This window comes from Lepidochelys kempii, chromosome 21 (genome assembly GCF_965140265.1).
Source record: "Lepidochelys kempii isolate rLepKem1 chromosome 21, rLepKem1.hap2, whole genome shotgun sequence".
Taxonomy (NCBI): Eukaryota; Metazoa; Chordata; order Testudines; family Cheloniidae; genus Lepidochelys; species Lepidochelys kempii.
The window spans coordinates 12,675,069-12,697,571 of NC_133276.1; the positions used below are offsets into that span (position 1 = coordinate 12,675,069).

Sequence of the window (22,503 nt, forward strand, 5' to 3'; positions counted from 1 at the left end):
TGGAACTAACAAGGACTGTGCCAGAGGAAAGGATTGGGCCCAGACTAGGAAGGAGTCTAGTCTGTGAAAGAAGCTTATTGGAACATCTCTGAGGGTGAGATTTTACCTGTAAACAGTTTCTTAATGTATTAGGATTAGATTTGCATGTTCTGCTTTATTTTGCTTGGTGACTTACTTTGTTCTGTCTGTTATTACTTGAAACCATTTAAATCCTACTTTTTATTCTTAATAAAATCACTTTTGTTTATTAATTAATCCAGAGTAAGTGATTAATACCTGGGGGAGCAAACAGTTGTGCATACCTCTCTATCAGTGATACTGAGGGCAAACAATTTATGAGTTTACCCTGTATAAGCTTTATACAGAGTAAAACAGATTTATTTGGGGTTTGGATCCCATTGGAAGCTGGGTGTCTGGGTGCTGGAGACAGGTGACCTGCTGAGCAGTTTTTGGTTAAGGTCTGCAGCTTTGGGGGCGTGGAACAGACCTGGGTCTGTGTTGCAGCAGGCCAGCATGTCTGGCTCAACAAGGCAGGGTTCTGGAGTCCCAAGCTGGCAGGGAAAACGGGCTCAGAGATAATTCCAGCATGTCAGGTGACAGTCCCAAGGGCGTCTCTGTGACCGAACCCGTCACACCCTCCATTTGGATCTTCCCTGTTGTGTACTGAAAGGTGGGGGGATGGCTAGCTGCCTCTACTACACTATCCTTCCCTGCTCTCTGTGATATTAGGGATTACCCCCCACAACACACAGTCCCCTCACACAGATATTAGAGGGGTTGACTGGGCCACCTATGACAGAACAAAATAAAAAATAATTGTAAACAGAGAACATGGTAAAGGAAAATAGTTAAAGTCTGTTCACAATAATAAATATCCAGCAACCAAAGTTCATCTGTATTTAGAGCCCGGCAAATGCGAAGATATCAGCTGTATACCCATGGATATTTGCATCCGCGGATGTGGATGTCCGCAAACATGGTCTGCAGATCAGATGCAGTTTTGTATCCCAGCAAGGCTCTATCTATATTCAAAGTATTTTATACAATGAAAGATAATAAAAACCCAGTGCAGACCAGCTGTCTCCTGCCACCTCTTATTTTCATAGTGATACTATGTCCTTCTTCCTTATCCCAATACAAATTTGATATTTAGTTGATAGATTTTAAAGACATTACCAGGTGGTTTAGGTTAGGAGGTTTTATAAAACCTAATATTAATGGAAATTTTTCATACATTAAACTGAATTTTGTTTGGAATAAAACATTTCCTTAGTGTTTGGCAACCCTGCCCCAGCACTGAAGGACTGCGCTTTTTGCATGACAGCAGGAAAAGTAAAACTGACTAAAAACAGTGAAAGTGACTAGTTTAATTCACCATTCAAGATGCTAGAGGCAACAAAGAAACAATCTCACATTTAAAATTCTTCCAACCTTAATAATTTAAAGTGTAACCAAGATGAATAAAACAAAATCTTAGTTTTAAGGTGACAACGTCCCTTTAAATCCGCAAATAAATTTCCATATGGAACTAGGATGAGAAACATGAGTTAAGCAGGAAATACACACTTAGAATGGGTGTGCCTGACCTAATTCTATACTACATAATAATTTAGAATAGGAATGTATGTGTACTCTAATTGCACGCCTTTCTAAAGGTTTATCCGTGCGGCAATTTCCTAAGACACATCCTGAGAACATGCCAGAATGAAAGGAAACTGCACATTTGGCTACGCCTTTACAATTCCTAGTTTGGAGAGTAAAAGGAAGATTGCACAAGAGATTAAGAAAAATGAGAAAAAAATATAGAAGGAACAGCATGTCGCAAGAATTAGTATTGGGGCCACTTTTGTGAATTTTGTATCTATACCTAGGGAAGAAGTAATAAACACGACGGAATTGGTTTCTGATGTGACACAGAGGGAAGCCCGTACCCCTGGGGCCTCTGCTCAGCAGCCAGGCACAACTGCAGCCCGTGAGAAGGGGTGGGAGCATGCCCCAAAGCACTGGTGAGCACAGGTGGGTGGAGATTTGGTGTACAGTTCTCCCCCTGTGTGTTGGAGAACTATGGCAAGGAACTCTTCCCTGAGGTCTCCATGGGTCAATGTGGCTTCAGCACAAGGCTATGCCTATATATAGCACAATTGGGACCAAAGGGAAGAGGGTGATAACATTTAGCATCACTTAAGACTGAGGGGATGTGGCGGATAAATGATTTCTGTAACTCATGGGAGAGAAAGGCAAAAGAACAAGAAGTAATATATCCTCAAGCTACAAAAGAGGCCTGAAAAAGACCTGGATGGGAAGGAGAGAATCACAGAATCATAGAATATCAGGGTTGGAAGGGACCTCAGGAGGTCATCTAGTCCAACCCCCTGCTCAAAGCAGGACCAATCCCCAATTAAATCATCCCAGCCAGGGCTTTGTCACGCCTGACCTTAAAAACTTCTAAGGAAGGAGATTCTACCAGGAGAGGATAAAATGGAACTCCAAACCCAGGGTCTGACAGCAGGACAAAGTAGACAATTCCAGTGTGTATACAAGAACCTCATGAATGTCGGGGAGTCTCAATGAGGAACAGTGAAGTTTATAGACCACTCCGGAGAGGGCCAAGATTGGGGGAACAAGCCCCACTGGCTGATTGTAAGTGCCCTCCCTCTGATTTCAGTGAGTTACAGAGAGGTGTGGTGGAGCCGGGGGTTACACGTTGCTCCCCCAGTTGACAGTGGCGAATAGGTCATCACCCACATTAGCCTTGCCCCCAGCTGTGCTGATCTGTGCTTCAATAAACTGCTAGCCCGACAACTCCTTTTTGATAGGGATTATTTGGCTGTACTCCAGAAACAGATTTTTCTTGGAGAAAGATTCAGAAGTGTGATGAAAATCAGGAAAGTGGAATTAAAACTGGGGGAACTAAAATTTGCTATTTAAAAGGCCATCTTGGCAACCTGTCAGCAGCCCAAATCTATGTTGACAAACTGTTAGTCAAAAAATGAGCACATGACAACCATAATGTTTACTCATGCTCATATCTTCCTTGATAGGGGGATAGAAATTGCTTGTCAGCTGAGTTCATCAACTTTGTCTTCTGAGCCTGCAGTTATAGGGAAATAATTCCAGATGGTTGTACAGAATAAAATCATAATATGATTGAAAAAAAAAGCTGATTTACACACCACACTTACAGCTCCATTAGAGGGCAATAGCAGATCAGGGGCCCAGTTCAAAAAGGCGGAACTTCACTGAAACCAATGGAGTTCAACTGATGTAAATTAGATCAGAATCAAACTTCTGGAGTTTTGGCTGGTTAAAATTATTAGGCTCCCCATATCGTATCATATCTAATAGCTAAAATATAGGAAACTGGAGGTATCACCAGATGGCACTGATTCTCAGGCTGTACCTTGGGTGCCCCTGCAGTCATAATAAGCAAAATGGAGCTGGTGCAGAGGGGTTTCAGTGGGCTTGGGAGAAATCGAAACCTGCTATATTGTTTCTGCTCCTTACCTTTTCTGAACTTTGCTCCTTTCTGTGCATGACACATACGAAAATGACATCAGAAAAACAAATCTTCACAGTAAATTGTATCAAACTAATAAAGAGGGAGAAAAGTCTGCTTTTCTATTTGTCACTCAAAAAAGCTAGTCTGAATGAACATGAACCTATCATTCTTTATCCACTCAAGCATAAAAGTGAGTCCATGGCTCCAAGTTCAGTGCCAGTAATATATGTTTTTTAACAGAGGGAGGTTTTTGTCTTGCAGTAATACCATAATTATGCAGTGTGTAAATCACACTGATTCTCAGCCTGCAGTCAGTAAGTGGAGCTATTGTTAAACAGAAAAAACTAATTGCCTCTCAAATACATACAGCAAAAAAGTGACTTCTTACAAAGCTGAAGCTACTGTTACTGAAACTTCTGCACAATCTGAGCACACAATAACATTGATGATGTTTGAGCTTTTATATTTTTATTGCCAAAGGTTATTCCAAATATTTAATATGTAATTACTTCAAATATTCATTATTGAAAAACAATTCACTTCCTTCAATAATTAAAAAAAAAATGCAGAGCCACTACATAATCTTTTGCCTTCGATATGCCTGCCCTGTAATGCTGCCTTTTTCCATTTTTAGCCTTGTTATGAACATTACACAATCATAAATTGCACAATACTCTCTCTAGAATGCTTCGTAATTCTGGACAACAAATTCTTACACATGTGAGCTATGTGAAGGAATTTTGTTTTGCTTTGTGACCTACAATGCCTTTGACTGCTGCTTTCAAACTGTAGTCCTTATTTTCAGCTAAGTTCCACGGTCTGAACAGTTTCTCAGATCCACAGGGCCTCCTGTCATTAAACAACTGTAAAATGTTTATAAACGTTTAGGAAATTCTCAGACAAAAAACTTTGTTAATACTACATGCTTTAGCAGTATGACGATTCAAAATTAATATCAACCAAAAAAGAAGATGGAAATATTTGGGACATGTGTTAAGAATAAGGCCAGAGCATCTGCAGGTGTGCCACTGGCAGCTGGAGGAACACCCAAAAGGGCCAGTCAAAAGAATCCCTCTGTCAAATGCTAGAGAGAGGGGGAAAACTTATGTGACTTAATAGAGAACATGCAATGAGCAGATAGTGATGGCAGAGCTCTGTTTGTGCTGTAAGCAATATCTGACGGCATGAGAAGGATTCAGATTGAGGCATACTGCCAGGCATTGTTGGGGCTGGTGGATTTTTTTCTTTAAATAGAGGATTTTTCTCATTTTTGTGGAACGCTGTGATGGTACAGTACTTCACATGAAGTGAATCTCTCCGTCACGTGCAGATCTCTACACACAAGCACAACAGCAGTGACATAGCCCTTGCTTCTTAGTTCCTTCTCTTTTGAACTGAAGACAGAAGTTACCCCAGGTATCCTGTAGATAGGCATATACTACAAAGTGTAATGTTTAATTCTCTGTGGAATCTTTTATGGTGACTGACAGGATTGCTTTGTTTTAACAAGGACAGTAGGCTAATGAGCATCTTGGGTGTGAACTTCAGGAGATTACATATATATTAATTTAGACCAAGGAACAGTAGATCCAACATATGTACAAACTGCAAATTATTAGCTACGACCCTGATCGTGACAGCCCAAAATTACCTGGAGCACATTTTTATGTACAAAACATTGCACATTCTCCTCTTCTCTTGTAATTCATGCAATCAGATCCAAAGCAAACAACAAAGATACATCTCAAATATATCTTGATACTACAATGGTTCTTTTTACATAGTTTTTTGTGATACATGCTAGATGGCACATTGAAATTTCTCTTTTGCTAAAGTCACAATCACAATCAGGTAATAAAAGGGCACTTTTACAGTATGATGCAGCATGCACACACATTACAAAATGACTTTCCTTTTTTATGAAAGAGCTCTATTAATACACAGTGGATTCATTTTGCCAACAGTGTTAGAATTATAGAAGGAAAGAATGTCCACCAGGATTCATGCAATTCAGTAAATCCCAAAAATTCTGGTAACAGACTTTACATTTTAAAGTCTGATGAAATGCCTGATTGTTTCCCTCTATTCTGCGTATAGTACTTTACTGTTAGCAAAGTTTATTGCATTTCTCATTTATTTGAGTCCTAATAGAAATTCACTGTTTCTACAAATGTAATCTGAAACTATGCTCTGGAATATGGCTTTAGTGGTTTAACATAGCACATCCACACCATGATTTAAGGGCCATGTTTTGCCAGTTTAACCTTTAACACTGAAACATCCTGTTCTCCCACTGATGGTTGGATGATTTACACGCAAAACAATTATTATTATTGGGAGTTATATCAATTCTCTACAGAAACAGAGGAAACAGAATCTTCAGAGTTTTCTTGGCAACACATGATCAGCAGGAGGACTTAACACACAATGAAAATTAACTGGGACTCATCTAATTGTATAGAACTAATTATGCTTTCAGGTGTGCTTGGGAAAAGAGTGAGCAGTGGGAGGGGAGAAGAAGATGGGGAGCTGGTACTCCTGTCATGCCACAAAGCAGGGAGGGCTGAAAGCAGTGGGAGGAAGGGAGGGTGCATGGAAGTTTAGGACTAGAGGGAATATAGGAAGGTCTGTACAGTGGAAGGAAGAGGGAGGGAGGGAGCCAGGAATAGGAGTTCCTGGGAACTGGTAGTGGGTGGGAGGGAGGGCCTGGGCGAGTGGGAGACTGGGAATGGGGAAAAGTGGGTGGAGGGCCCAGCATTGGTGCTGTAGGTTGGGGAGGAGATCCAGGTTACCTGGGAGTGGGGGATATTGGGAGGGAAAAGGTTGGAGAGTGTAAGGGTCCGATGGTATGGGAAGGGAAGGTTCCAGGAAGGCAGAGATTTGGGGCACACCACTGAGACTGCTTTTGCCAAAGTCTCCAGTGATCTCTCCCTAGCGAAAGTTCAGAACCTACTCCATCCTCTTCCTCCTCGACGCCACTGACTGTGTGTTCTTGAAATCTTGTCTTCCCTTGTCCTCTCCTGGTTCTCCTCTTACCTCTCTAATCATTCCTTCAGCATGTCCCTAGGAGGATCCTTCTCGACACCCCACTCCAACTTTCTCTGGGGGTTCCACAGGGCTGTGTCCTCGGCCCCCTTATCCCTGGGCAATCTCATCCACAAACCGATGCAACTACCTCCCTGTGTGGATGACTCACAGCTGTACCACGTCACTCCAGAATTATTTCCTACCAACCGGGCTAAAATCTCAGCCTGTCTCTCTGCCATTTCCTCGTCGATATTTCCCCCAAGCCTTCTATCCTACCTCCTTTTTCCATCATTGTGGACAGCACCACAATCCTGCCTGTTTCTCAGGCCCATCAGCTGAGCATCGGCCTGAACATTGACCTCTCTCTAGGTCCTCACATCCAGGCTATGATTACATCTTGCATTTTCTTTCTGTATAACATGGCTAAAGCACAGCCTTTCCTAGCCATCCACGCAGCTAAACGCTCCTGTCTCAATTACTGCAACCTTGTTTTCTCTGGCCTTGGCAAATGCAATGCCCTGCTCGCTATCTATTCAGAATGCTGCTGAAGCGGTAAACAACCACAAAGCTACTTCATTATCCTCAAACATGACCTATGAGGAAAGGATGAAAGAAATTGGCATGTTTAGTCTTGAGAAAAGAAGACTGAAGGTGGGGGATGATCACAGTCTTCAAATATGTTAAGGGCGATTAGAAAGAGGTCGCTGACCAATTGTTCTCCATGTTCACTGAAGGCGGGACAAGGAGTAGTGGCTTAATCTGCAGCAAGGGAGATTTAGCTTAGATAGTAGGAAAAACTTTCTAACTATAAACATAGTTAAGCTCTGGAACAGGGTTCCACCGGAGGTTGTGGAATCCTCATCGCTGGAGGTTTTTAAGAACAGGTTGGACAAACACTGACCAGGGCTGCTCTAGGTTTACTTGGTCCTGCCTCAGTGTTGGGGATGGACTAGATGACCTCTCAAGGCCCCTTCCAACCCTGCATTTCTATGATTACTGTGAACTTTTCCAAAACAAGCAGACCACAGGATATTGCCAAACTAGAACAGACTACGATCCATCTAGACATCTGACAGTGATCTATACCGAATGCCTCAAAAAAAGCCAAAATGCCTCAGTAACACTCCTGGCCAATATCCCGCCACACACATTTACGTCTGCCTAAGAACTGACAATGCTACCAATGATGCGTGGACGGGTGCAGGGGTACCACCATATGAAGGCTGTTTCCATTGTTTCCATTATTTGGGGATTAATCCTTTGAGAAATGTTTGCTCTTAAGCCTAACCCTTGTAAAGGGCATTAATATACCACATGAACGGGAGTTTCATAAATGCTTGTAACAATCACTACGTGAAAGAATTATCTTTGAAATAAATTCGCACTTAAAGTTAGCCTCATTACTTCAGAAAGTGATACCTCTTTCCCAGCCAGACGGAAAAGGAAACCTGGGTTATTACTAGATTAGGGGAAAGGGCCAATGAAAATGAAGCTGCTCCAAATATAAGAGTTTTGTCCACATGTTGACTCAAGAAAACAAATTTTGCTTTCACATATACAGTCATGGGTGTAAGAGGTCAGAATTACAACCAGGGACTTTAATTAACAATCCTACACCTTTATATTACTGGATAAACCTAAAAACCCTCACATAAAAGCTTTTTACTAAAGGATCACAAGGGGATCAATAACACGATGTTTTATCCTGTGTTCTGTGAACAGACCTATTTACAAGCCCTACAGAAACTCACGTTACACTTCAGCATAGCATAAAGCAAGATTTTTAAAAATCCCTTTATATTTTAAAATGGCATTTTCTCTTTTGCATTCTCTTCCTTAGTAACCATCGGCACTTTGTTTCAGTTCATAAGAATATCTTAGTCTACAGATTGAGATTTTACATTAACATTTCAGGGAACCCCCTTCTTTATACGATCTCTATGGGAAAACTCCAGAAGAGCAACAGTCTATATTTGAAAAGTCGTGTATTCTAGACTCTGCCTAACTGCAGCATTTGAAACCCCAGAAAGAAACACGCATGATTCTATTTCTAACCTTGGAGTAAAGCTCTCACACAAACACTCATTATGACAGACAAATGAAATACACCCAATTACTTACTGTCAGTTCATATGTTCCTGATAGCTCTCTGAAATCTGAAATCCACCTTTAATACAAGGAAAAAGCTAAGTCATAAAGAAGCTCCAGAGTTTAAACTGTTTATGCTGCAGCGACAAATGCTCCTCCCCGAAAACCCAGATGTCTGATTCATGTTAATATTTCAAATTAAAAGACCTTGCCATGCCCAGCATATATAGGAGAGAGAGACACACACATACACCCCCTCCCCAGAGGGAGAGAAAGAGAATGTTTGCATACGCAAGAATATGTACATTTAGTTTAAATATGGACAGATGGCTACGAAATAACATTCTTTCAAGCCTGACGCTTTAAAACATTCTTTTGGACACCTGTTTTGTGTTGGTTTTCCACTAGTAGCCTAGTAGGAAAACTGCAGCTCCTGATCCCGTATGGTTAGGTTTTCAATGTCACTTTACAGCATACCCTAGCCCACTCTCCCACTACAAATGCTAAATCCAGATATTAAGGAATTAAGGGTCAAATTTTGAAGAGGGCAGAAGCATGCAGTCACGCACATAAATACACATGCAATGATGTATCCTGGGCCTTTTCATTGACTCCACTGGATTTGGATCATGGTTCCAATATGCATGCACAATTACTGTGGATAAATCAGACAACTGCGTATGCAAATGACAATTTAGACACCGAGCAAGAGAGCTACAAATACCTGATTCACACACACACCAGCAGTACGTGGACACACAATTGCACAGGCGTTACTGCATGTGGTTCTGAACTTCTACCCTTTAGAAAATCAGGCCCCAATTCAAAAACTTCTGTTGTTCCTAGATACTTTAATGTAAGACTTTACTGGATTTCTCAGAAAGAATCAGATGCAAATATCATTGACAAGAACTACAGAACTGGTCTTTTACTGCTAAAATTAATGGTAAAATATTTGCATTTAAAGACAATATTATAAGATGTGAAGAAGTTACAATTTTTGTTCTGACTCATATCAGTGGTAAAGCACATGGCTATTCCGGCAGGTAAATTTTAAATCTGAATGCACTGTTAAACACACACTAGATACATGATTCACTTTAATTTAAACAAACTAAGCTTATCTAAAAAAATCAAAATGTCGGACATATAAAATCTAGGTGCTTGTCATTAATTTACTAACCCCATTTTTGTAACGTGCTTTGAATTGCATTGTGAATATTAAGTAGTATTTTTGTTTTGGGAACAAATTGTGCAGTGCCTATAAAGAACTAATCAACCGGGGGAAATTTTTAAAATGTGAAAGGTGCAAGTCAAGGAGCATACTTTTATTTTAGGCAATTCAAGTTTTATTATGTCTATAATCACAGTCACCCTGAAGAAGCAAGGACTATAATTATGAATATTTGATATCAGGTCATTGCTATTACAGTACTATTAATGTACAGCTGCTTTCAAAGTTTTGACATGTATGTATTTAGTGCAAACTGTAACATTCACACATATTTGCACAGTACAACTAAAACAGGACACTTCCTCTCACATTACAGATAACCAGAAGTGACTTCATTGAAGTCAGTGAGTTACACCTGTGTGAAACAGCGTAAATAAAGGCAGATCAGGACCAATGTATTAATAATTTGCAACATGTTAAAATATTTTAATATCCAAATGATTTTTATGTATCTGTTATATGAGAAAAATCTCTAAAGACAACCTTTAAAAAATCCTTAATTTCTTCTCATCACTTATTGAGATTTTTGTTTTTTTATGAAGTGTCTTTCGATGGTTCCCCCTCAGATTCAGCATACAATAGTTACTCTCCTAGACTCTTATTTTAAAAAGATTTTAAAAAGCCACCATCTCTCCTTGGAAGGAATCCCAATAAGTAACTGCTAACTCATTCCTGTCTCAGCTGCTGCTCTCTAACTGCCATTGATTTTTAACCAACTACGTGAGAAAAAACAAAAATAAAAAGGCAGATTCTAGAAAATGATGTCAAAGATAGTGCGGCTATTAATTGCAGAAACCCCTTGTGACACTGGAGCATAGTTAGATTTCTTGAAAGCAAGCCAGGGAAATACCATATTGCTTAACTGAAATGCCTCTGAAATCAAAGGCTTTGTAACTTGAAAAACAAGGGCTTCTGAATGAGTAGAGGAAAAGTTCTGAGTGTAAAAGGATAAAGCAATCACTAGAGGGGCACTCTAGGAATAACCAGCTGAATCAAGTGAATGCCAAAGTGACACCATTATAAAAAGCAAAAAAAGACTGTAAAGTCTATTTTTAAAAGTATGGGTAGTGTTGACAAACTGTGTAAGTGATATTTTGTTTACTCCGGTACGAGATGACCACAACAGTTTTATTTAGCACAATTTCAGCTGTCACGGGGAAACATCACACGTTTTGTGGATTTATTTTTCTGGGGCCTCAGCCTCAGCTGGGGTAAATCTGCAGAGCTCCAAACAACGGTGTTAAGCCAATTTGCAACAGCCGAGGATTTGGCTCTTTGTTTTTAATAGCTGGAAGTGTTTTGCTCCCTGTTTCATAATAGCTAAGCTTTACGACAGTGCACTGGCAACAGACCTCTTGCTTTGTTTACATGACTGAACAAACATTTGACGTAGCACACTTATAAATAATATATGCTTTCTAGGAATATTTCCATAACATCCTTATTTATAGGACTAATAAATATCCTCTCACATAAAAATATTTAGTTAGCATAACTGTTTTTAGCAAAATCTCTTGGGAAATCTGTTGTTGGAAATCCACAAAGACAAAATTGTGCAAAACCAAAACCAAGCAATCCAAGACGATACCTACTCCAACACACATAAATAGGTGCCTATATAAAGTGACAACTAAGTGGTGCCCACAGTGGTTTCTCAATACTGTTGCTCTTGAAACTAAAAGTTGCTGAACTCTAGTGTACTCCAGAACACAACACAATCCATTTAAGCTCATTTTAAATTTAGCTGTTTTAACAACGTTCATTTTTTGCCAATTTTTGGGTCCAAATTAAGGCCTGTTTTGAGAGTCCTTACCTCACAGGGGAAGGATGAAAGGAAAATCTGATCTTTAAAACTTCTTGCCTTATAAGGAAAGCTGCACCATTCTGCTCAGCTGTCTGATGGGTTCACATGTTGAGAAGCACGTCTTGTGTATAAGCCGGGACACCTATGTAAAAGGTTTAATTTAAAATAGGTTTTACTGAGGAGCCTGGATAGCTCAGGAGATTTGTAATGTATAGAATCTCTCTTTCCTTCTCAATTCCAGATTTTAATCCAGGACAGGCTAGTCATGCCAAAAATTGTTGCCATCTAATGGCTGTTTTGTGGCTTGTGTGAAATCAGTTTGATGTTCTCAGGCCAGCTGCTAATGGGACAAATGTCCACATTTGTCACCACCACTAACTGGCCTTCTTGTTGGCAGCCTCAACAGAGAGACGGAGGCCTAAATGGGCAAGAAGCCTAAACACCCTCTCACTGCTAGCGGTGGATGGCCCCTCCCGTGCAGAGCTGAGGTGCATTGGTAGAGAAGCATGATGAAGTTGGCATGGCGACTGTCAAAGCTCCACTTGTTCTGTGGAGAAATGGAGGATTTGAATCCAACAGCTGTCAATCTGGTGTTCTGCATCAGCACTAAATTCACAAGAAATTATTACTATTGTTTTTTTAAAGTTATTTCTCATCCTACTAGAGGGGCAGTCATCCTAATGGCAAGTAACATCAAATGGCATGGAAACTCATTGTAAGACCAGGGAATAATATAAATCCTGCATTAATAATGATTTAATTCGACATTGGTGAGGCTTCATCTGGAGTACTGTGTCCAGTTTTGGGCCCCACACTACAAGAAGGATGTGGATAAATTGGAGAGAGTCCAGCGAAGGGCAACAAAAATGATTAGGGGCCTAGAACACATGACTTATGAGGAGAGGCTGAGGGAGCTGGGATTGTTTAGTCTACAGAAGAGAAGAATGAGGGGGGATTTGATAGCTGCTTTCAACTACCTGAAAGGGGGTTCCAAAGAGGATGGCTCTAGACTGTTCTCAATGGTAGCAGGTGACAGAACGAGGAGTAATGGTCTCAAGTTGTAGTGGGGGAGGTTTAGGTTGGATATTAGGAAAAACTTTTTCACTAAGAGGGTGGTGAAACACTGGAATGCGTTACCTAGGGAGGTGGTAGAATCTCCTTCCTTAGAGGTTTTTAAGGTCAGGCTTGACAAAGCCCTGGCTGGGATGATTTAACTGGGAATTGGTCCTGCTTCGAGCAGGGGGTTGGACTAGATGACCTTCTGAGGTCCCTTCCAACCCTGATATTCTATGATTCTATTCTATGATTCTAACCTCAGTAGAATAAAAAAAAACAACCCAACCTTTTAATATTAATACAGTGCTTCCTGGAGCTATTTGAAACACAGGTTAAACCGGTTCTGGGATAAAATGGTGTAAAAGACTATACAAATGCTAAGCCACATTAAAATCAGTTTTAGAAATCCTGGTCAAGATTGGGTAGCGACAGTCTCAAACACGGCTTTTAAAAATGGTTTTTAATATGTCTGATCTCTCCAAGCAACATTTCATAATAGCTGCAAGAGACAGTTTGGGATAGCGTTTAAATGTGTTCCCCACCTGCCCAATATAGTGCCTGGTAGCATACATAAATACATATATGGTCAATACTTTGCTCGACTAGTAAAGCATGAGAATGAATGGCCTTGAATCACACTGACGATACATGAAGATTTTAAGCACTTCTGTACTACCTGTTTACACCACAGATATGTAGTATTAGGGGGAAAAAAACTAAAACCTGTCGAGCTCAAATCCACCGAAACATTGCATTAATGAACAGACCATACGAATGGATCCATTAGAAATTTGGTGGATTAGTGAAACTGACCTTAATGTAAGGAACCTGTTCCACTTGACTGTCAGAGAAATTTTGAACAGTTCATCTACTACAAAACTAAAACTTTCAGCAAATGTATACTGAACCATCTGTGATCTGAAGATCACGGAATTAGCTAATGATTCTCAACACTGGTCACTAGGTCAGTCTGAAGGGAAGGGGAAGAGTGCAGTGACTAAAAAAAAATGCAATGAATAGCAATTAGAAAACACCCTTCAGGGGAAAAATACTGTACACATATACTGATAACATTGAAACTACACTGAATTGAGTCATTAATATTCTGTACCTACAACAGCATATTTGACGAACATAGAGTATAATTTAAATCATGATCAGTTTATCCAGTTTCCACGGGATTACAAGATCTAGGAAAACACTGAATTAAATCAATGACACATGCTCTTTCAAAAGTAAAGTGTGGCTCAAAACAAATGTCACAAAATATGACATGTTTTTACCTTGTCTGTCTAAAATGCCTTTGATACGGTGAGCGTCTGTCTCCTGGGTCTGTACTGCAATCACAGTCACTCGCCTGATGAAGACCAGTCATCCCAATGAGCATTAGACTACAGAAAGTTTTCAAATGTGTGCCAAACTGTTAATATCAGTAGATTAGGGGAACTCATTCATAATTATTAACTACTACTGTAGATAAGACTAGACTGTAGTAACCTTTCCTGCGACAGGGTGTTATATAACAACATGCTTTTAATCCACTCTCAGGCAGAACAGTATGGAAGAACAAATCCTCCTGCTTTTATAAAGGTTTAAGGCTCTTCATTTTCTGTTTTCCTTCCCCATTTACTCTACATAAACTGAGCTGTTCCCGTAGATGGAATTACTTATGCATAACCTGGGAGACGGTTGTAAAATTTGCCCAGATAAACTGTATCTTCCTCTTCTACTAGTAACTTCTACAAAAAAACTGCAGCCATTATATTCACAGCTCAGACAAGGTTTCTCTCCTTCCTGTCACTATCCGCTGCCCTTTTGTTTGATCTCTTACTCCAGTTACACAATGGTATCTAAATATACCGCACAAGAATAACAGTCACATTAAAACATGTTGTATACGGAATAAACATTTTCTTACAAATACCACTTTTAAAAATAGATTCATAGAATCACAGGGTAAGAAGGAACCACAAGAGTCATCTAGTCTAACCCTTTGCCAAGACGTAGGAGTTGTTATGTCTAAACTATCCAAGATGGATGACTATAGTCAATGATTGGTTTCAGAGTAGCAGCCGTGTTAGCCTGTATTCGCAAAAAGAACAGGAGGACTTGTGGCACCTTAGAGACTAACAAATTTATTTGAGCATAAGCTTTCGTGAGCATCCGATGAAGTGAGCTGTAGCTCACGAAAGCTTATGCTCAAATAAATTTGTTAGTCTCTAAGGTGCCACAAGTCCTCCTGTTCTTTTTATAGTCAATGATTATTACTATAAAAATATTTGCAATAGTTAAAGGGAGCCTTTCACCAACACAAGAAAGACCAAGTTTTTCACATATGGACTGCGTTGATAGGCCATTTTGAAATTCACCCTGGTCTCACAGCTCTTCTGTAGCTGAAGTTTAGGAAATGTGATGGCAATTGATGATGGCAGCTGATGGACTGGACCAGTGGGCCAGGAGTTGAGAGATCTGGATTCTCCTTCTAACGCCACTGTTTGATTTGCTGTGTGTGCTGGGACAAATCATTTAACTCTTATGCCTTAGTTATCTTGTTTGTCAAATGGGGCTAATATTGCTTACCTATTTTTCTAAAGGGCTTTGAGTTCTATGAATGAGAAATGCAAAGCATCCTCAAATCAAAACATCCATCCAATCTGTCAGTCACATAATGTTGCCAGATCACTGCATACAAGAAAGATGACAAGACTGCAGGGAGAATGTACTGCACATATACCATTTCCCATGACAATGGCCACAAGAACAGATTTCCACTGTACCATTTCATGCTTTTTCCTAATCTATCATGGGAATTAGGCATAACTCTGCTACTTTTACACACACTGATCAGTACTTGACTCTGCAAGTAGCCCCACTGATTTCAGTGAGGCTATTCATGGAGTAAGATACTACACCCAACATTAAAATGGCAGAATCTGGCTCTGAAATTGTGGTCTCTCATTTTCTGAAAGATAATTAGAAACTGCATTATTGTTCCATTAAACTATTAATGGCAAATTCATATATGATGAAGAATAAATCTGACTCCATACCATGATTTAGCTACAGAGCAGTTACAATCCAGATGCAAGGTACATAATTGCTCTCCCACTTCTCCCTGTCCTGAAACAGTGCTTCTCTCCCCAGTCTTTATTTGTCTCTGTGACGATTTGGGGAATCTATGTATGATTTAGGAATTGTAGTTAATTTGATGTAATTGCTGTGTCATTGAATGCCTTAATGTCTAATGACTCAGCCATGTGTTGATGAGGTCCCTGACACATTATTACGTACCTTGTCTGGAAGGAGCTACTGAACAAACAAAAGAAATCGTAGGGAGCACGCTTGAGCTGGAAAACCATTTTGATCAGCTTTATCTGCAGGGTCAGAGAAATGGAGAGTGGAAAAATCCCCAAACAGGAGAACAAAGAGACAGAGGTGACAGAACATTGTTTTAAATAGACTATAAGGAAACTTGGGGCAAGAGAGGAACAAAGGGGCATGCTTTCATAGCAGAGGAAATAGCTAATGGCTAAACCAGCCAAGGAAGAAGGAAGCTGGCTGCATGATTCAGAGAAACCATGTGCAGGATGGGGATCCACAAGAACTCTGACCAAATCCCAAAGAACACCCAAGAGCGGTGAGAAAACTCAACCTGAGAAACTGGGGTGTTTTATCATTTCATCTAGATAGCTATATTGCTTGTGCCATCTAAACTAAAGAATGATTAGTTTTGGAACCTTTTGCAAAGTTTCTGTGTTGTGTGTTTCAACTTTTCCTCAAGTGGTACGTTGTAACCCAGAATGTCCACAAGGTTGGAAGCTCAGGAAAGGATGTGTTTAAGCAATGCAGGTGTCTGGGGGTGGTGGTTTTGGGGGTCGGGGCAGCTGGTCCATGAGGTCCCAGTTCTGTGAAGGGGTAACAGTGTGTGCCCAGGGAGCATGCCAGAGAAGCTGGAGACAATGCTGGAGCCTACCCAGCCCAAGGAAAGCTCATGGGCACATCGGTCTTGTATGGTGGGACCCAGAATTCAGCAGGGGGCGCTCAACTAGATCTGTGCCAGTGTGTCTGACTTTGTACCTTGTACAATTCAACCTTTTACTCTTGCAACAAACAGCCGACTAACCTTTACAACGCACCCTCTGTTAGAGTAGGATATGTCCATATCAAATTATTAAGTCTGGGTTGTATTAAGTGTGGAAATGTTACTTAGACCTATGACTGCAGATTCATCCAAAAACATTTAGCCTTCACCTCCCTCCCCTAAAGAAGAGAACTGTGGGACACTTTCCAGAAAAACACAACAATAATGTTAAAAGCAAGATGTATAAATAAAACAAATTTCACTAACCTAATTGTTGTGTCTGTCACACCTTTATTTCTTTTCCATGACTTTGCTCCTTCTCTTCTAATGTTTCACTGTATCTTTGCTTTCATGAAAAATTAACACACAAATAGGCTTGGAAGGATTAGATTTATCGTAAATGTCAATAAACATCGATTTCACTGTACCCACAAACCAGTGAAAAATATTTTCAGCGATAATAATCTAAATTTACTGATAAGCAAAGCAAAAAGAACAAAACCTGTTGCTTGAGAACATATTAGATTTTGATGCAAGGACAAAATTCTGACATGTGTTGTTAACACTTTGTGTTTTAACAGTTAGAAAAGCTTTAAAATGTCAAAATGATAAAAAATAAAATAAAAATGGAATTCTGCCAAGCCTACTTATAAATAATAATCTCCTGTTGTATACTCGTCTCTTTTTTTTAATCTTGCCCCTTCCTCTACCCATCTTTCCCTTTTTACCTCTCCTTTGCCCCTTCTCTTTCAAACCAACACAAAAGGTAGCTCACTTTGCCCCAAGTTACAGATCTCGGTTTTGCCCTAAGTCATTCCCAAATAATAGAAGATTAGGGTTGGACTTAGGAGAGACCTCAGGAGGTCATTTAGTCCAACCCCCTGCTCAAAACAGGACCAACCCCAACTAAACCATCCCAGCCACAAACCGTCCTAAAACAAAACACAGCCTTGATAAAACAACAGAGAGAGGCGTGAAGGTACAATTGGACATTATATGTCAAAATGGCATAATATTCATTCATTTTGAGCTTTTACTTGTAACTTAGGATAGTCCATTTAAACTGAAGTATGTCATTCCACTCGGGCAAAAAGGAGCTCAGAGACCATAGTAATGGGCACATTATCAATTTAATCAGATTAGACAGATGACAGCCTACTTCACAAGCATATTCTGACAAGTTTTATTTGGAAGAGAGCAACAAAATGGGAACAGATTTCCAAATGAAATGAATTATTGGTAGCAGAGGAATACCAAGATCCAAGTTAGCCTGTTCTGGAGTTGGTTTTATCTGCCACCTTGTGTTCATTATAGGAACAGTTAAGCTTTATTCATTAGGTTTTGCTTTGCAATAAACTGTTTTGCAATTGTGAAATAAAGCATTAAGCAGAAAGAGGAAGTTCCAGAACATGTCCAATGTGTAAGTTATTTACTTAAAAAAAAAATCACAGAAGTCTCTTTTGAGAAAGTTCTGTTAAAATGGGATGTTATAATGCTACGTCCCACCAAGGTAGGAGAAGAATGATGTTGGCACTCCCAGCTAGAGTAAAAAGCTGCTGTTGGATCATTTATTCCAAACCTTTATGTGCCACTGTAAAAAAGTATTCATAGAGACCTAACAGGGATTCCACTGAAATATGTCTACACTTGTTTCTATTACTTCCACATATTCCCTTGGCAGGTTATTCCACTGTCAAATTAATCTGGATAGTATAAAATGTTAGTTGGATTTACCTTGGACAAATTTAGCTCTCTTAATCCCCACAGCCAAGAACTAAACAACACTCTGGTACCTTAAGATGTACACCGATAAGTGATATTCACATGGGGTAAACCCAGACACTTTATACTAGAGATTAATTTGGTCCCATTCAATCCACTTATTCCCTCTGTGCCTAATTCTGTGCTGATTTACACCCCCTGTAAAACCAACTTAGAGAGGACACATCTGTCCAAGTCATTTGACTGACACGACAGCTATGTCTACACTACAGAGCTTATGCTGCTAGTGAGATGCTCTAAGCTGATGGCAGAGAACTCTCTCTCTCTCGTCTACTTAATTCCTCCAATCCCTGCGAGCGGCGGTAGCTATGTAGGAGGGATAGGTATAGCTATGCCAATGTAAGTTCACAGTGTCCTTGCTAATGTGTGAAAACTACGAACAGTCTTGTCTTCACTAAGATTTTACCCTGTGTTAGCTTACACAAAAAAAGAAAACACCTTCCCGGGCCTGGTCTACACTTGACATTTTAATTGGTATATCAGTAACAGTCAAGGGTGTTAAAAAAAAAACAAAAAAACCCACCTCCTAGTGACATAGCTATGCTGATAAAACCCCCAGTGTAGTCGCAGCTATATGGAGAGAAGGCAGCTTCTGTTGGCATAACGGACGTTGTTTGAAGTGGTGGTGTTCCTATCTCAGCAGAACGCCGCCTCCTATCGGTGCACATTGTGTACACACAATGTATTGTGTATATACTAGGAGGCTCAGCCAGCATAGCCAGGCCACTGTAGCCATGTCAGCACAGGCTATGTAGTGTAGACACAGCCTAGGGTGGTTGCACGTCCAGGTACAAAAACATGTTAATTATTAATAGTGGTCTTACAAATGCTTAACTACTATCTCAGAGACTGCCTTTCAGAGAGATTGTTGTCTAGTTGTATCAAGTTTTAGTCAGGCCTTTTGTTAAAACCCTCCAAACAATTTGATTTTCTTCAAGAAATATGGACAAGTCCCAAGACCCTCCATCGCAGGAGGGAATAACTTATACCAAGTCCATGTCACCTCCTACCAGCAATGGGTATGAGACCAAACAATTCATAGTCTCTTACCATTGCTAAGCTAGCCTCATCTTCAGCACGAGATATTATTCCAATTGCCTGACTTACTCAACAGTGCAACACACTGAGGAAAGATGGTCTCATGGTTAAGGCACTGAAATGGGACACGAGATCTAGATCTTGTTCCTGGCTCTTCCACAGACCATCTGTGCATGCTTGAGCAAGTTACTTAATCTCTCTTTCTCCTACCCTTTAAGATCAGAAGGGACCAGCATGATCATCTAGTCTGACCTCCTGCACACTGCAGGCCACAGAGCCTCACCCACCTGTGTTGTCTATTTAGACTCTAAGGTCTTCAGGATGGGGATGCTATCATAGAATATCAGGGTTGGAAGGGACCTCAGGAGGTCATCTAGTCCAACCCCCTATATGTTACGGCACTGGCTAAGTTCCCTCATTGTGGTCAGATACCAGGCTTGCTGTATTGCATCCAATCTTTGGATCCCACATATTTCCAGGCCTACTGGGTCTGATCAGCATCTAGACACTGCAGCTAAATCTGGCCCCTATAATCCCAGGGTGCTGAACCCTTGTGTAGCATCCCTTTCAGGATGTGGGGCCCCACAGGCCTAGACTCCGAGGCCACTGTAGACCCCCTCCCCAAGGTCTGTCCAGTAGCTTAAACACACCCTGCCCACAGCTCCACTCGTGTGTATTCTGGTTTACAGTTTAACTCTTTGGGGACTATGACAGTTAAAGCAAGGAACACACAGGCTTTTTAAAGGAATTTCGTAATTGGACATACTTTACTCAGTCAAGCACAAGAATTACAGATCTGGTGGGGGGGACCAACAACAAACATCTGAATGCAAGACCCTCCCTCCATTTCCTCATCCATCTGAGAACCCTTTGGGTTTTGGTCAGCTTTCTTCAGAGAGTCAGGACTGTCCAGTACCCCACTCCTCTTGCTCAGTCTTCTCCTCTTGGCGAGTCTCCCAGTTTGCGAAAGAGTGAGTGCCTTTTTAAAAGCAGTTTTTAACACCATGTCTCCTTCAGCCTTTTCCATTCTGTCCACGCCCCACGCTGTTGGCACAGATAGCCATTACAGCGGATAAGAATCATGAGTAGGGCCCAATAAATTCACAGTCCATTTCGGTCAATTTCACAGTCATAGGAATTTTTAAATTTAAATTTCATAATTTCAGCTATTTAAATCTGAAATTTCACAGTGTTGTAATCTGAGGGGTCCTGACCTAAAAAGGAGTTGTGGGGTGGGGGGGGAGGGTCACAAGGTTATTGTAGGGGGTGCTGTGGTACTACCCTTACTTCTATGCCGGGCAGCTGGAGCATGGCGGCTGCTGGCCAGGAGCCCAGTCTGAAGGCAGAGCGACCGCCAGCAGCAGCGCAGAAGTAAGGATGGCAGGATACAGTATCGCCACCCTTACTTCTGCGCGGCTGTCTGCAGAGCTGAGCCCTCAGTAAGCAGCTGCCACTCTCCGGCCACCCAGCTGTGAAGGCAGTGCAGAAGTAAGGGTGGCAATACCGCGACCCCCCTAAAATAACCTTGCGACCTGCCTGCAACTCCCAGTTTGCGAAACACTGGTTTCCCCAGTGAAATCTGTATAGTATAGGTAAAAGCACACAAAAGACCAGATTTCACGATCTGTGATGCGTTCTTCATGGCTGTGAATTTGGTCGGGCCCTAGTCATGAGTCTTTGACAGTAACCTCCATTGCTAGAGGAAAGCTATTCAATTTCTGGGTGGTTCTTGATGTCCCTGTTATTCACGCTCAAACACCTAGATATTGGTGCCTCCCCCCAGCACAAGAGGGATGATGCAACCTAGCATTAGCAGTATATAGTGCAGCATGCGATCAAGGGGACTCCAAATGGAGACTGACATTCACAAAAATCATACTGGGTATACTAACATAACCCCGCAAACTATCATACTCTTATTACGTGTATGTGCAGCACCTCGCACAATGGGACCCTAACCTTGGTTGAGGCCTCTAGTCATCAGTGTAACGCAAATAATAAAATACTGCCACCTACTTAGACTCTGACACTACAGTTACATTATGATGTTTACAGTTTGTGCAACAGTGGTGCTGAGGCTTAGTTAATTTTCACAGAGCACTAAGATCCTGGCATGAAATTTACTGTGAAATGCAAAGTAGTATTTAAACTTTTATTTGTTAATTTTTTTCTGTACAAGGGTCTTCAGGCTCACGGAGTGGAATTTTTAACTGCGTTCAACTCCCACTTTAAATTGGTATTGGGCATCTGTATCCCTAACACCCTTTGGAAAAATCCCACCCACTGATATAAGGCCAGTGTGTAAAAAGGGGCAGTAGTAAGGAAGTACTAATAAAAATGTGACAGACACTTCCGGGTGGCTCAAGGAGAGGTCAAATGATGAACAAGTCCTAGCATGCCCCCAAACTGTCTATGCTAGTAGAATATAAACCACCACCCCAATAAAAGAAACATACAGTTGTTGTTTTTGATGAGCTATGGCAGACTGCATCTAACCAACAAAAATGTTATGTTGTATCAATCACAAAGTGACAACAGACATAAAAGCTGATGGCAGTGAAGCCCTTTTCTCAGATGCTTACCAGCAAGGCAAGACTGAACACGTCAAAGAGAAGAGACAGCAGATATGGCAAGAAAACCAGGTAAGAATTCATTTACAAACAGATCAGATGAAATAAAACTGCTTCTCAATCCTTTTCCCTAAACATACATGCAGGCCAGGTAGTGGGGGGTAGCACAATGCATAAACCAGTAAAAGGGTATGAAGTTAGGACCACAGTCTTTGGAGTGCAAAACAAAGTAAAGAGTTATCTACACTACACATTTAGCCATTTTGAGAATTACTTTTAAAGTGGTTCCTACTAACATGGTGGATTAGGTATACATTTAAACAG

At 40.7% G+C, this 22,503-nt stretch overlaps 1 protein-coding gene across 11 annotated transcripts in view; it reads right to left on the minus strand.

The window, feature by feature from the left end:
* KCTD20 (potassium channel tetramerization domain containing 20) overlaps positions 1-22,503 on the minus strand; it is a 43,449-nt gene that overhangs the window by 18,926 nt on the left and 2,020 nt on the right. The window contains exons 2-5 of one of the 11 annotated variants that reach the window (XM_073319564.1): positions 17,057-17,135; positions 13,992-14,099; positions 11,662-11,794; positions 8,648-8,693 (exon numbers count right to left, since the gene is read on the minus strand). The exons of 1 other annotated variant lie outside the window; for it this stretch is intronic. The gene's annotated coding sequence lies outside the window, so the exon portion shown is untranslated. Of the gene's footprint in view, positions 1-8,647; positions 8,801-11,661; positions 11,795-13,991; positions 14,100-17,056; positions 17,237-22,503 lie in introns of those variants that run through there. 9 more of the 11 variants (XM_073319566.1, XM_073319563.1, XM_073319573.1 and 6 more) reach the window with 9 other exon arrangements.